This window comes from Nicotiana tabacum, chromosome 3, assembly GCF_000715075.1.
Source record: "Nicotiana tabacum cultivar K326 chromosome 3, ASM71507v2, whole genome shotgun sequence".
In the NCBI taxonomy this organism is placed as follows: Eukaryota; Viridiplantae; Streptophyta; class Magnoliopsida; order Solanales; family Solanaceae; genus Nicotiana; species Nicotiana tabacum.
Genome location: NC_134082.1, coordinates 83,737,947 through 83,751,832, shown reverse-complemented (window position 1 = coordinate 83,751,832; position 13,886 = coordinate 83,737,947).

The following is a 13,886-nucleotide window of genomic DNA, read 5'->3' as shown; positions in this document are numbered from 1 at the left end:
GCATGCCGAGCATTTGAGAGTTATGTTGCAGGGATTGAGAGAGGAGAAGCTTTATGCAAAGTTCTCCAAGTGTGAGTTTTGGCTCAGTTCAGTGGCTTTCTTGGGGCACGTGGTGTCTAGTGAGGGTATTCAGGTTGATTCGAAGAAGATATAGCCGGTTCAGAGTTGGCCCAGACCGTCCTCAGCTATAGAGATTCGCATCTTTCTTGGTTTGGTAGGTTATTAACGTCGGTTCGTTCAGGGATTTTCATCTGTTGCATCACCCTTGACCATATTGACCCAAAAGGGTGCTCTATTCAGGTGGTCGGATGAGTGTGAGGCGAGCTTTCGGAAGCTCAAGACTGCCTTGACCATAGCTCCAGTGTTAGTTTTGCCATCAACTTCATGTTCATATATAGTATATTGTGATGCTTCTACAATTGGTATTGGGTGTGTGTTGATGTAGGAAGGTAGAGTGATTGATATGCTTCTCGTCAGTTGAAGCCCCATGAGAAGAACTATCATGTTCATAATTTGGAGTTGGCTGTCATTGTTCACGCGTTGAAGATTTGGAGGCATTATCTCTATAGTGTGTCTTGTGAGATGTTTACTAATCATCATAGCCTCCAACACTTGTTCAAGCAGAAGGATCTCTATTTGAGGCAGCGGAGATGGTTGGAGCTGCTAAAAGATTATGATATCATTATCTTGTATCATCCGGGAAAGGCCAATGTAGTGGTCGATGCCTTAAGTAGGAAGGCGGTGAGTATGGGCAGTTTGGCATATATTCTTATTGGGGAGAGACCTCTTGCAGTTGATGTTCAGGCCTTGGACAATCGGTTCGTGAGGTTGGATATTTTAGAGCCCAATCGGGTCTTAGCTTGTGTGGTTTCTCGGTCTTCCTTGTTTGATCGCATCAGAGAGTGCCAGTATGATGATCCTCATTTGTTTGTCCTCAAGGACAGACATGTGACTATTGGTGATGATGGGTATTGAGGATGCAGGGCTGGATATGTGTTCCCAATGTAGATGGGCTTCGGGAGTTGATTCTAGAGGAGGCTCATAGCTCACGATATTCCATCCATCCGGGTGCCGCGAAGATGTATCAGGATTTGAGATAGCACTATTGGTGGAGGAGAATAAAGAAGGATATTGTGGGATATGTAGCTCGGTGTCTCAATTGTCAGCATGTGAAATATGAGCATCAGAGACCAGGTGGCTTGCTTCAGCGGTTAGATATTCCAGAGTGGCAGTGGGAGCGGATCACCATGGATTTTGTAGTTGGACTCCCCTGCACTTTGAGGAAGTTCGATGCTATTTGGGTGATTGTGGATTGGCTGACCAAGTCCGCGCACTTCATTCCTATGTGTACTACCTATTCTTTGGAGTCATTAGTTTGGATTTATATCCGAGAGATTGTTCGCCTGCATGGGGTTCCAGTTCCCATTATTTCAGATAGAGGTACTCAGTTCACTTCACAGTTTTGGAGAGCCGTGCAGATAGAGTTTGGTACTCAGGTTGAGTTGAGCACAGCTTTTCACCCTTAAACAGATGGGCGGTCCGAGCGCACTATTCAGATATTGGAGGACATGTTGTGCGCTTGTGTCATTGATTTTGGGGGTTTATGGGATCAGTTTCTACCACTCGCAAAGTTTGCATATAACAACAGTTATCGGTCGAGTATTCAGATGGCTCCATATGAGGCTTTATATGGGAGACGGTGTAGATCTCCAGTAGGAAGGTTTGAGCTAGGCGAGGCCAGGCTTTTGGGTACAAACTTGGTGCAGGATGCTTTGGACAAGGTAAAAGTGATTCAGGAGTGGCTTCGTACAGCGCAGTCAAAGCAAAAGAGCTATGCTGACAAGAAGGTTCATGATGTGTCTTATATGGTTGGGGAGAAGGTTCTACTGAAAGTTTCACCCATGAAAGGTGTTATGAGATTCGGGAAGAAGGGTAAATTGAGTCTTCGGTTCATTGGGCCTTTTGATATGCTTCGGAGGATTGGGGAGGTGGCTTATGAGCTTGTTTTGCCACCCAGCTTGTCGAGTGTGCATCCGGTATTTCATGTTTCAATGCTCCGAAAGTATATTGGTAATCCGTCTCTTGTTTTGGATTTCAGCACGGTTCAGTTAGACGGTGATTTGACTTATGATGTGGAGCCAGTGGCTATTTTGGAGCATTAGGCTTGAAATTTGAGATCAAAGGATATAAATTCAGTGAGAGTACAATGGAGAGGTCTGCCCGTGGAGGACGCCACCTGGGAGACCGAGCAGGAGATGCGAAGCAGATATCCTCACCTATTTGAGGCTTCAGGTATGTTTCTTGACTCGTTCGAGGATGAACGTTTGTTTAAGAGGGGAGGATGTAATAACCCGGCCAATCGTTTCATGAGTTACAGTCTCGTTCTCCCCGTTTATGCTTCCTTATGTGTTGTTTAGCTGTATTTCATCATATCGTGTTGGTTGTTCTATGTTTGATTTGGTCATGGAGTGAAATGCGAAATTTAGTCTCTTATTTGGAAGTTTAAGTTGGAAAAGCCAACTGGATGTTGACTTACGTGTAGAACTCCGTGGCTGTGAATTATGATGGTTCTGATAGCTTCATTAGGTGATTTTGGACTTAGGAGCATGTTCGGAATGTAATTTGGAGGTCCGTGGTAGATTTAGGCTTGAATTGGGGAAATTGGAAATTTGGCATTTTCCAGTCGGCAATGGAAACCTTCATATCGGGGTCGAAATGGAATACCAAAAATTGGAGTAGGTCTGTTGTGTCATTTATGATGTGTGTGCAAAATTTCAGGTCATTCGGATGAGGTTTGATAGGTTTTTGGATCGGTTGCGAAATTCAGAAATTTGGAAATCCTTAGGCTTGAATCCGAGGGTGATATGGTGTTTCGATGTTGTTTTGAGTGTTCCAAATATTGGAATAAGTTTGAATAGTGATATGTGACTTGTTCGTATTTTTGGGTGAGGTCCCAGGGGCCTCGAGATGAATTCGGAAGGTTGTCGGAAAGTTTGGTCTTGAAATTGAGCAGCTTCAGCTGTTGTTCCTGTCATAACCGCACCTGCGGATTGGGGACTACAGGTGCGAGATGTAGAAGCGGAAAGGAGACCGCAAAAACGGAAAGGATCATAGGAGCGGAGGTCTGGACCGCATCTGCGAGACCTGGGTCGCAGGTGCGGCGTCTGAGGAATCAATGAAAAACCGCAAATGCGGTTGAGTTGACTGCAGGTGCGGTCCACAGAAGCAAGATTTAGGCCGCTGGTGTAGAAATGCCTGGGCAGAAACTATATAAGCATCCCTTCGTGAATTTTTGCCCATTTCCACCATTTTTGAGACTGGATTGGAGCTTTTGGAGGGTTTTGAAGAGGAAATCAAAGGGATTCTTGTTGAGGTAAGATTTTGGAACTTAATACTCGTATCTATGGTGAATTTCAGTTGATTAAACATGGAAATTTAAGAGATTAAGGGTGAAAAATTGGAAAATAAGGGCTTGAAATTGGAGAGTTAAAATTGAGGATTTGAAGGGCCATTTGAGGTCCGATTTTGATGAGTTTGGTATATATAGACTCGTGAGAGGATAAGGATTCTAGTGTTGTGATTTTTATAGGATTCCGAGGCGTGGGTTCAGGGGTCAGGTTTGACCAATTTTGGGATTTTGAGTTTAATTTGATAATTTTCGCGTGGGCTTTGTCCCTTTGGCTTGTATTGATGTTATGATTCTGATTTTGGATAGATTCCGGATGATTTGAGGCCGAGTTGAGAGGCAAGGTCATTGCGGAATAGATTTTCATCCGGTTTGAGGTAAGTAACGATTGTAAATCTAGACCTGAGGGTATGAAACCCCGGAATTTTGTATTGTTTTGATAAATGAGGTGACGCACATGCTAGGTGATGGGCGTGTGGGCGTGTACTCGTAGGGTTTGTGACTTGGTGCGTCCCGTGGCAACTGTAGAATTGCATATCTTGATAAACTCTATATAATATCTATGTATTTTAGAAATGAACCTGTTAATTTGGGCTGAATGCCATGTTTGGGGCCTTGTGCCGAACTATTTGGACCCTCAGGGGTATTTTACTACTTTTCTCACACTGTTTTGATTCGAAAGCATATCCTCAGTCATGATTTTCACCTATTTATTGTTTGATTCAGTTTCATTACTCTACTTTCAAATATATGAAAAACGGTTTGGGCTGAGTTCCCTGATTTTCACTTAAATGCCCGAGTGGCTGTAAGGTTAATGACTGAGAGAGGTCGAGGACCTGATGATAAGGATTACATATATTTATAGATCGGGCTACACGCCATAGTGATATTTATATATATATGGATTGGTCTGCATGCCGCAGCGATATTTATGTATATATGGATCGGGTTGTACGCCGCAGCAATATGTTGGATCGGGCTGCGCACCGCAGCAATATAGCGTTTGGGCTGTAGGAGCCCCTCCGGAGTTTGTACACCCCCAGTGATCGTAGTCGACTCTATGTATTTACGGATTGGGCTGCATGCCGCAACGGTTATTATTATGAGATATCTATTGAGCGGGAGTGCAATGTGAGTACTGATTGACGAGAGCTGAGTAACGAGTGACTGTGAGGCTTGACCGAGGGGCTATACTTATGAGTGGTACATTGCCGAGGGGCTTGCTTATGAAATTATTGTTTTGACTCTTCTTTTATACTGAGCCTCTATTGAAAAAATATTGAACAAATGCTTTAAAGAACTTTCATTGAAACTGGAGTTTTTACGAGATATTCGGTAATTTAACTACAAATTTTGACTTTGATATTTCTATTGAGATTCTATGTTAGAGTATGTATATGATTTTAAATGCTCATCACTGTACTCAGCCTTTATTTACTTTGGTTACTTACTATGTTGGTGTACTCACGTTACTCCCGACACCTTGTGTGCAAATCCAGGTGCCAGAGCCTCCGAGTGAGAGCTGATTGTTGCCTTCAGAGTATTATCCGGAGATTGCAAGGTAGCTACACGGCATTCGCAGCCTTGCCTTCCTCCTTCCTATCTTTAGTATTTTATATTTCAATCTTATCGTGTATTAAGCTAACAGTATTGGGTTGTATTTAGTGGCTCATGACCAGTGACACCAGGATCGAGCAGTGTGGATGTATTGGCGTAATTGTTTTCCGCATATTTTGTTATATTAAAATGAAAGACTTGTGATCATAATTGATTTGGAAATGAATTTACAAAAGGCCTTTATGTTGTTGGTGTTGAATCCGCTTGTCCAGTAGTGTGATAGGCACCATCACGACTGGAGTGGTTTGGGTCGTGACAAAGGAAAATTTTTATTTTTTTGTTTCATATTTTAATGCATCCTTATCAAGTTTCACCACATAAGTACCATCAATGATTTCAGGTGCAATATAAGAGAGCATCATACCATTTTCTGATGATCTATTTCCACAAACAGGTATGCCCATGGAGTGTCAGGTAGTTTCACTTCCTCTGGTGTTGTTTCTACCTTCTTCTTCGTACCCAGATCTGAACCACCCTCTACATCCATTGTTATCAGCACATGCAAAACCTTCAACCCCTGTTCTGTACTAATCATAGTAGCTGCTAGAATTTCCCCTTTGCTAGGTACGGTAGATTGACCATCTATTAGCTCTGGACTCAGGTTCAATCGCTTTGAAACTCCATGATTGGTGAGTTGCAAATCCGCCTTCAATGAGCTTGCTTGAAATTGGCCCTCAATCGGTGTATTTACATGTTGTGTGTTTCCTAGTTCTAGTCTGTCTGCTATAACTGTAGCACTTACTGAGCTACCGTAACTATCGGAGTTTTGTTGGTCTTCCTCGCTTTCCTTCCATGGCTATTCTCGATTAGCGTGTGTTAGCATAACATGCATCGACAGCCTAGAGAGAGAAAGCAAGCAACCAGTTTCTCAATAGAGGTAAATTGAGGAGAATTGCAAGTTGCTTATATGTACCTTTTTAGTATTTTTCTTAGCGTAACATAAATAATCAACAACAAACTGATGAACAAGGAAGAGGACCTCTTCCACAACAATAGGGGAAAGAAGTAAAGGTTGATGGCATCACTGGTATTGCGGATATAATACAGAATATTCAAAATTCAAATCCAAACCTATAAGTCAGATGAAAGTAAATAGAAGATATAAAATAGAGAAATGGGGAACACTCAGGAAACATATGTTGTTCCAACAAAGAATGAATTCAAACCATTGCATAATGAAAAAAAAAGGAGGAAATAGGATGCCTCCTGATAAAGGATGATGTGGTGTTCATAATTAATAGCATTGTTAATATGAAATATAAGGGGATTGAATAAAAGGTATAAACAGAAGAAAATAAAGCAATACTTCATAGAAAAACAGATATTGATAGCTGGTCTACTCGAAAGTAAAGTCAAAGAAAGTGTAGCAAAGGTAGTAGAAAGCAGGATAGCACCCAAATGGGATATTATAAATAATTATAGGAGTGTTGCAAATGGAAAAATCTTGCTATTATGAGGTACACAAGAATATGACATACATGAATTGAGGAGTAAGGACAATTTATTCATTATCATGTTAAAAGAAAGCAAACTGGTATGGATTGTCATGTAACTGTGGTATATGGTTATAATATAATTGAACAGAGGAAAGCATTATGGAACTAACTGCAGTTCATTGCTCAAATAATAAATGGTCCATGGATGATAAGTGGGGATTTTAATGCATTACTGAAGCCTCCAGATAGAGTATCAAAGGTACCTGTTTCTCTGGCAGAGGTTAAAGACTTCTCTGATTGTTGCCAAAACCTATTCCTTAATGAAGTACCATGGATTGGGGACTATCATACTTGGTCAAACAAGCAACAAGGTAGTGATAGAGTGTGCAACAAACTAGATAGAATATTGGGGGATGATGCCTGAAATGATTCAATTTGGGCACTTGGTAACTACTTATAGAGAGCCCTTTATCCCAGATTATGCTCATATGGTGATACCATTTAGACATGTTGTATCAAACATAAAGGTCCCTTTTAGATTTTTTAATGTATAGACTGAACACGCATTGTTTAAGTACATAGTGGAAGAAGGACGGGTAAAGAAAAAAACCATTGGCAAAATGAAGAATATATGGTATAAAATCAAGGCTCTAAAAACTAATTTTAGGAAATTGAATGCAGAGCAGTTTAAAGGAATTACTAAGAATATAAATCAAGCTAGAAGGGCATTGAATGATGTTCAAACACAAATGCACCTCCAGTACACTGATGGCATGTTATCCCAAGAGATAAAATAGTTGCAACAATTAGAAAAGTGGTCCCTTGTACAAGAAAATATCTTACAGCAAAAAACAAGATCAAATTGGATCAAGCTAGGTGATGCTAATAACAAGTATTTCTCAATAGTGATGAAAGAGAAAAGCCAAATAATATATATTGTTGTACTCAACTTCTTAGCTAGGGTAAAGTTGACTGATCCAGCTGTTATTAAAGAGAACTGGTTAATTTCTACAAATCATTGATGGGAGCTTCAGCTGGCAAATTACTTGTGGTCAACATGTTAATAATGAGGAATAGGCCTATACTATCACACCAGCAACAACTAGACTTATGTGCAGAAGTAACTAAGGATGAGATGTACAAAGGACTATGTTCTATTGGGAATGATAAGGCCCCTGGTATAGATATGTACAATGCAGTGTTTTATAAAAAGGGATGGCCTATAATCAAATGGGAAGTATGTATTATTGTGAAGGAATTATTTGCAAAAGGAATCATGTATAAAGCCATAAATTGCACCACCCTCACTTTACTACCCAAAGTTTCAAATCAAACACATTGAAAGATTTCATACCTACTGCATATTGCACTGTGTTATATAAGTTGATTTCTAAAGTTTTGGCAACTAGACTGCAGTAAATCATGGCATGTATTATCTCAGAGTCACGAGCAGGCTTTATACTTGGGAGAAGAATTACTTATAATATCATTCTGGCTCGTGAATTGGTAAAATATTATAATAGGAAACATATATCCTCTAGATGCATGATAAAAGTTGACATGATAAAGGCATATGACTCTGTCAAATAGGTATACCTAAAGCAGGTAATGGAAGAGTTGAGATTCCCAAGCAGATTTGTAAGCTGAGTAGTGGAGTGTGTTTCAACTGTGAGCTATTCTGTCACGACCAAATTCCCAGAATAAGTCGTGATGGCGCCTAATATCGTTGTCAGGCAAGCCAATGGTGAACTACCAACTTAATTACTCATTTTATTATTTTTAAAATCATGAATATTATTAGATAAGGAAATTAATGCATTAGAAAATTGTAGATATATACAATTTAAATAAAATATAAAGTAAAAGTGTGTCAATGTTAAGCAAAACCATAAATAAATTCTAGAACATCCCCAAAACGCGGTGTCACAAGTGCATGAGCTTCTGCTAAAGACTGTAATAATAATACAACATATGTCTGCGATATAAAATAGACAGGATCAAGTAAATAAATAAGATAGAGACTCTGAGGGCCGTGGTGCATAGCATAGAAAGAAACTTACCATAAAGTCCCTTCAACAATTGCGCCAACATGCCAGGATGACCATCATATGAACCTGTCAAACCATGCACGTTTAGTACAGAAGTGTAGCATAAGTACGTAAATTAACGCGTAGCCAGTAAATATTTAGCCTAACTCCGAAAAAATAGTGATGAGGGGTCGGCATCGACACTTACTAGTGGTCCAATAAATAAATACAAGAATTATATGTAGACATGAAATACAACAACATCAACACAATAAGAAACAGTAATTTACATGAGCCTTTAACGAAATATCAATTTGAAATTTCTATATAGTACATGACATCTCAACAAAAAAGAATCATCAAGTAAGTTATTCAATCTCCGGTCACAATGGGATATCATGTAATTTCCAAGTTCAATCAAGAGGGAAAATCTCGTCGGTATTCGGACTCCTAGCAATTTTACACACGAATTATGCCGAGGTCATTCGGCCCGATTTATATAGTCATGTACATACAGTGTCGAGGTCATATGGCCCAATCCATGTATATATACTGTCGATGCGTTTAGTCCGATCCCCGGGAAGAGAAGAAATTTATCGAATTACGGGTCACGTCTTTGCAGCACAAGAACAAGAGCATAAAGTAAATATGACTTTTACCAACTATCAAATATCTCGCCCAACAACTTAAGATGGTAAATCTCGGCCTAATATAATCCCAAATCAATTCCCATTATAAATTCAAGTCGTTAAACTAACAAATTGAGCTTAAATAATACAAATATTGCATGATAAAGTCCTAAGTCTACCCGGACATAAATATGCTTTTAGCTACGTACGGACTCTTGTCACATCGTGCGTACGTAGCACCCACAACTAGCAGTATATAATAATTTAATACCTACATGGTAGTTTCTCCCTCACAAGGTTAGACAAGAGACTTACCTCGCTCCAAAGTCCCATAATCGTCTTCAACGCCTCTCTAAAACCTCAAGCTGATGCACATGTGTCACGACCCAAATCTCACATGTCGTGATGACGCCTATCACAATATTAGACAAGCCGACAATCACAATAAACCACACATCTTTACATTTTAAAACATAATAAAATAAGCTTAAGAGTAAAACCTCATAAATAACTGATAAGAAAATACCGCAACTCAATACAAAATCCTCCAAAATTTGGGTGTCACTAAATACATGAGCATCTAAATGACAACATAGTCTGACTGCTAAAAACACTGTCTAGAAAGATAGAACAGTACAAATAAATAAATAAAAAGAGAGTCAAGGTCTGTGAACGCCAAGGCAGCTACCTCGATAGTCTCCAACAGATAAAGCTCCAAAAGCTACCAGTAGCTATACCCAGAAGTACCTGAATCTGCACATGAAGTGCAAAGTGTAGTATGAGTATAACTTATCCAACGTACTCAATAAGTAACAAGCCTAACATTAGATTGAAAGTAGTGACGAGCTCAACAAGTACAGTCCAAATATAGAATTTAACAATACAGAAATATAGACATGCTTTCAAGTTCAATGGTTTAAGCTCAATTCAGATAAAATATGCCACGTGTGACTGAAATGAGGAATGATACATCTATATATCTACATGTCAATTATGCATGCCAACTGTAATACAACGCAGTGATAAAATCATATGCATACTCTCGGAGTATTAATGCACTCAGTCCTCCCAGTCATTCAATCCTCATAGTCACTCAGTCCTCACAGTCACTAAGTCCTCACAGTCACTCAATCCTCCCAATCACTCGGCACTCGCATTCAGAAGGTACCTGCACTCACTGCTGCTAAGTCAGACTCCAGAGGAACGAATCCTGCCAAGCGCTAAAGTAAGCCAATCATGGAATAAATAAATAAATCATGTTGCGATGTGCAGCTCGATCCCATAAACATCCTCACAATCAAGCCCTTCTCTCTGGTCTCTTGGGCTCACGAATATCATGACAATCAGCCCAAACAATGATGATATGATGTATCAATATATGGCAATAGAGACTAGATATGATATGAAAATGATAGATATGACTAAGTTCATAATTGCAAATTAAGCAAGTAATTCAATAGTAACACGACCTCTGTGGGTCCCCAATAGTACCAGCATATGGCCTAAGCATGATTTCTAACATGAATCACAGCTCAATTTCTCTAATAGATGGAGAATATATGGATAATAACAAGATTATTTGACTACACAGTTCCACGAAACCGACCGATTCACAATTCAAACGGTGCACGCCCATACGCCCGTCACCTAGCATGTGCGTCACCTCAACACCAACCACATAACACGTAATTCAGGGATTTATACCCTTAGAACCAAGTTTAGAAGTGTTACTTATCATAAACTATGCAAATATCTAGTTCAATATGTCCTTGCCTCGTGACTCGGCCTCTGAATGCCTCGAATCTAGCCACAAACAACTCGATACAATCAACTCAAGCTATAGGAATCAATTCCATATGACAAAACTAAGTTCTTTAACAAAAGTCAAAAGTTAACTCAAAAAGTCAACCCCAAGCCCACGTCTTGGAATCCGATAAAATTAACAAAATTCAAACACACATTTAACCACGAGACCAACCATACCAAAACTACTCTATTCTGATCACAACTAGACCTTCAAATCCTCAAATTAAAGCTATGAAGTTTATACAATTTTTCCCCAATTTTTCCAACCCCAAAACACTAATTAAATGATAAAAACAATGATAGATTCATGTAATTTAACCAAATCTGAGTTAGAATCACTTACCCCAATAACTTCCTTGAAAATTACACCAAGAATAACCTCAATTTGAGCTCCCAAAATCAAATTATGAAATCTAACTCTAACCCTCGTTTTGATATTTAACAGTCTGCCCAGATGTTGCTCTTCGAGACCGCGGAAAGTCCCTCATGATCGGGAAGAACAAAGTAAGCTTCCTTCATAAATAGCCTATGTGAACGCAAAGACCAAGTCCCGAACTTGTTGGTCATCACACCTGACCCTACGTGAACGTTCAAACCTCTGTGATCGCGTAGGCATAAAGCCTGACTTCCAACTGTCACCTCCTCTATGTGATCGCGTGGACCCCCTCGCGCACGTGATGACTTGAGCCTCACGAAGCTATGTGAATGCTAACACACTATCACGAACGCAGAGAACAAATCCCCAACTGCCAATAACAACTCTTCGCGATCGCTATCCTCCACTCGCGATCGCATACAAGGAAACCAACACAGAAAAAGCAGCAGTTCCTCCAAGGTTCAAAATAGGCCAAACATGATCTGAATCACACCCGAGATGCCCGGGACCTCAAACAAACATACCAACAAGTCCTAAAATATCATACGAACTCACTCAAAGCGTCAAATCACATCAAACGACACTAAAACCACGATCACACATCGATTCAAGTCTAATAAATTTATGAACTTCTAACTTCAAAAACTAATGTCGAAACATACCAAACCAACTCCGATTGACCTTCAATTTTGCACACAAGTCATAAATGACACAACAGACCTATTCCAACTTCCGGAACCAAAATCCAAGCTCGGTAACCACATATGGAGATATCCGGACACACTCCTAAGTTTAAAATCACCATATGGAGATATTGAACCCATCAAAACTTCATTCTGGAGTCATATACACACAAGTCAACATTCGGTCAACTCTTTCAACTTAGGCTTCCTACCTTGGGACTAAATGTCCCAACTCATTCCGAAATATCCCCGGAACCAAACCAACTACCCCGACAAGTCACATAACAACCAATGAGCATGTAATAAGCAGTAAATAGGGTAACGGGGCTATAATACTCAAAACGATCGGCTGAATCGTTACATCATCCCTATCTTAAACGAACGCTCGCCCTAGAATAGGTATAGAATCATACCTGGAGTTTCAAATATGCGTGGATATCTACTCCGCATCTCTCGCTTGGTCTCCCAAGTAGCCTCCTCGACTGGCTGACCTCTCTAATGCACCTTCACTAAAGTTATATTCTTTGATCTCAACTTTCAAACCTGCCGATCCAAAATGGATATCGGCTCCACATCATAAGTCAAATCCCCATCTAAATGAACCGTGTTGAAGTCCAAAACATGAGACAGATCGCTAACATACTTCCGGAGCATGTAAATATGAAACATTAGATGAACACTCAATATACTAGGCGGCAATACAAGCTTGTAAGCCACCTTTCAAAACCTCTCAAGCACCTCAAAAGAACCAATATACTGAGGGCTCAACTTGCCCTTCTTTCCAAACCTCATAACACCCTTCATGGGTGAAACTCTAAGCAGTATCTTCTCCCCCACCATGTAAGTAACAACACGAACCTTCCGATCGACATAGCTCTTCTGTCTAGACTGCGCCGTGCAAAATCGATCCTGAATCAACTTAACCTTGTCTAAAGCATCCTGGACCAAGTCAGTACCAAATAGCCTAGCCTCACCCGGCTCAAAACAACCCACTAAAGACCAACATTGTCTCCCATACAAAGCCTCATACGGTGCCATCTAAATGCTTGATTGGTAGCTATTGTTGTAGGAAAACTCTACAAGCCGGCACAAACTGATCCCAAAAACCCTGAAATCCATGACACAAGTGCATAGCATATCTTCCAATATTTGAATAGTATGCTCGAACTGTTCGTCCGTCGAGGGTGAAATATTGTGCTTAACTCAACCCGTGTGCCTAACTTTTGTTGCACTGCTCTTCAAAACTATGATGTAAATTGTATGCCCCGATCTAAAATGATGGACACCAGCACATCGTGAAGGCGAACAATCTCACGAATGTAGATCTCAGCCAACCGCTTCGAAGAATAAGTAGTCCCAATAGGAATGAAATGCACGGACTTGGTCAACCGATCCACAATCACCTATATAGCATCAAACTTCCTCGAAGTCCGTGGGAGACCAACTACAAAGTATCTGTGGTGATACGCTCCCATTTCTACTCTGGATCTCAAGCCTCTGAAGCAGTCTGCCTAGTCTCTGATGTTCGTACTTCACCTGTTGAGAATTTAGGCACTGAGCTACAAACCCCACTATATCCTTCTTCATCCTCCTCCACCAATAATGTTGTCGCAAGTCTTGATACATCTTGGCGGCACTCAGATGAATAGAGTACCGGGAAATATAGGCCTCCTCAAGAATCAACTCACGAAGCCCATCCACATTGGGCACACAAATACGACCTTGCATCTGTAAAAACCCATCATCTCCCATAGTAACTTGCTTGGAACTACAGTGCCGCACCGTGTCCTTAAGGACAAGCAAATGGGGATCGTCCTACTAATGCTCTCTGATACGCTCATACAAGGAAGACCGGGAGACTGTGCAAGCTAGAACACGAGTGGGCTCTGAAACATCTAAACTCACG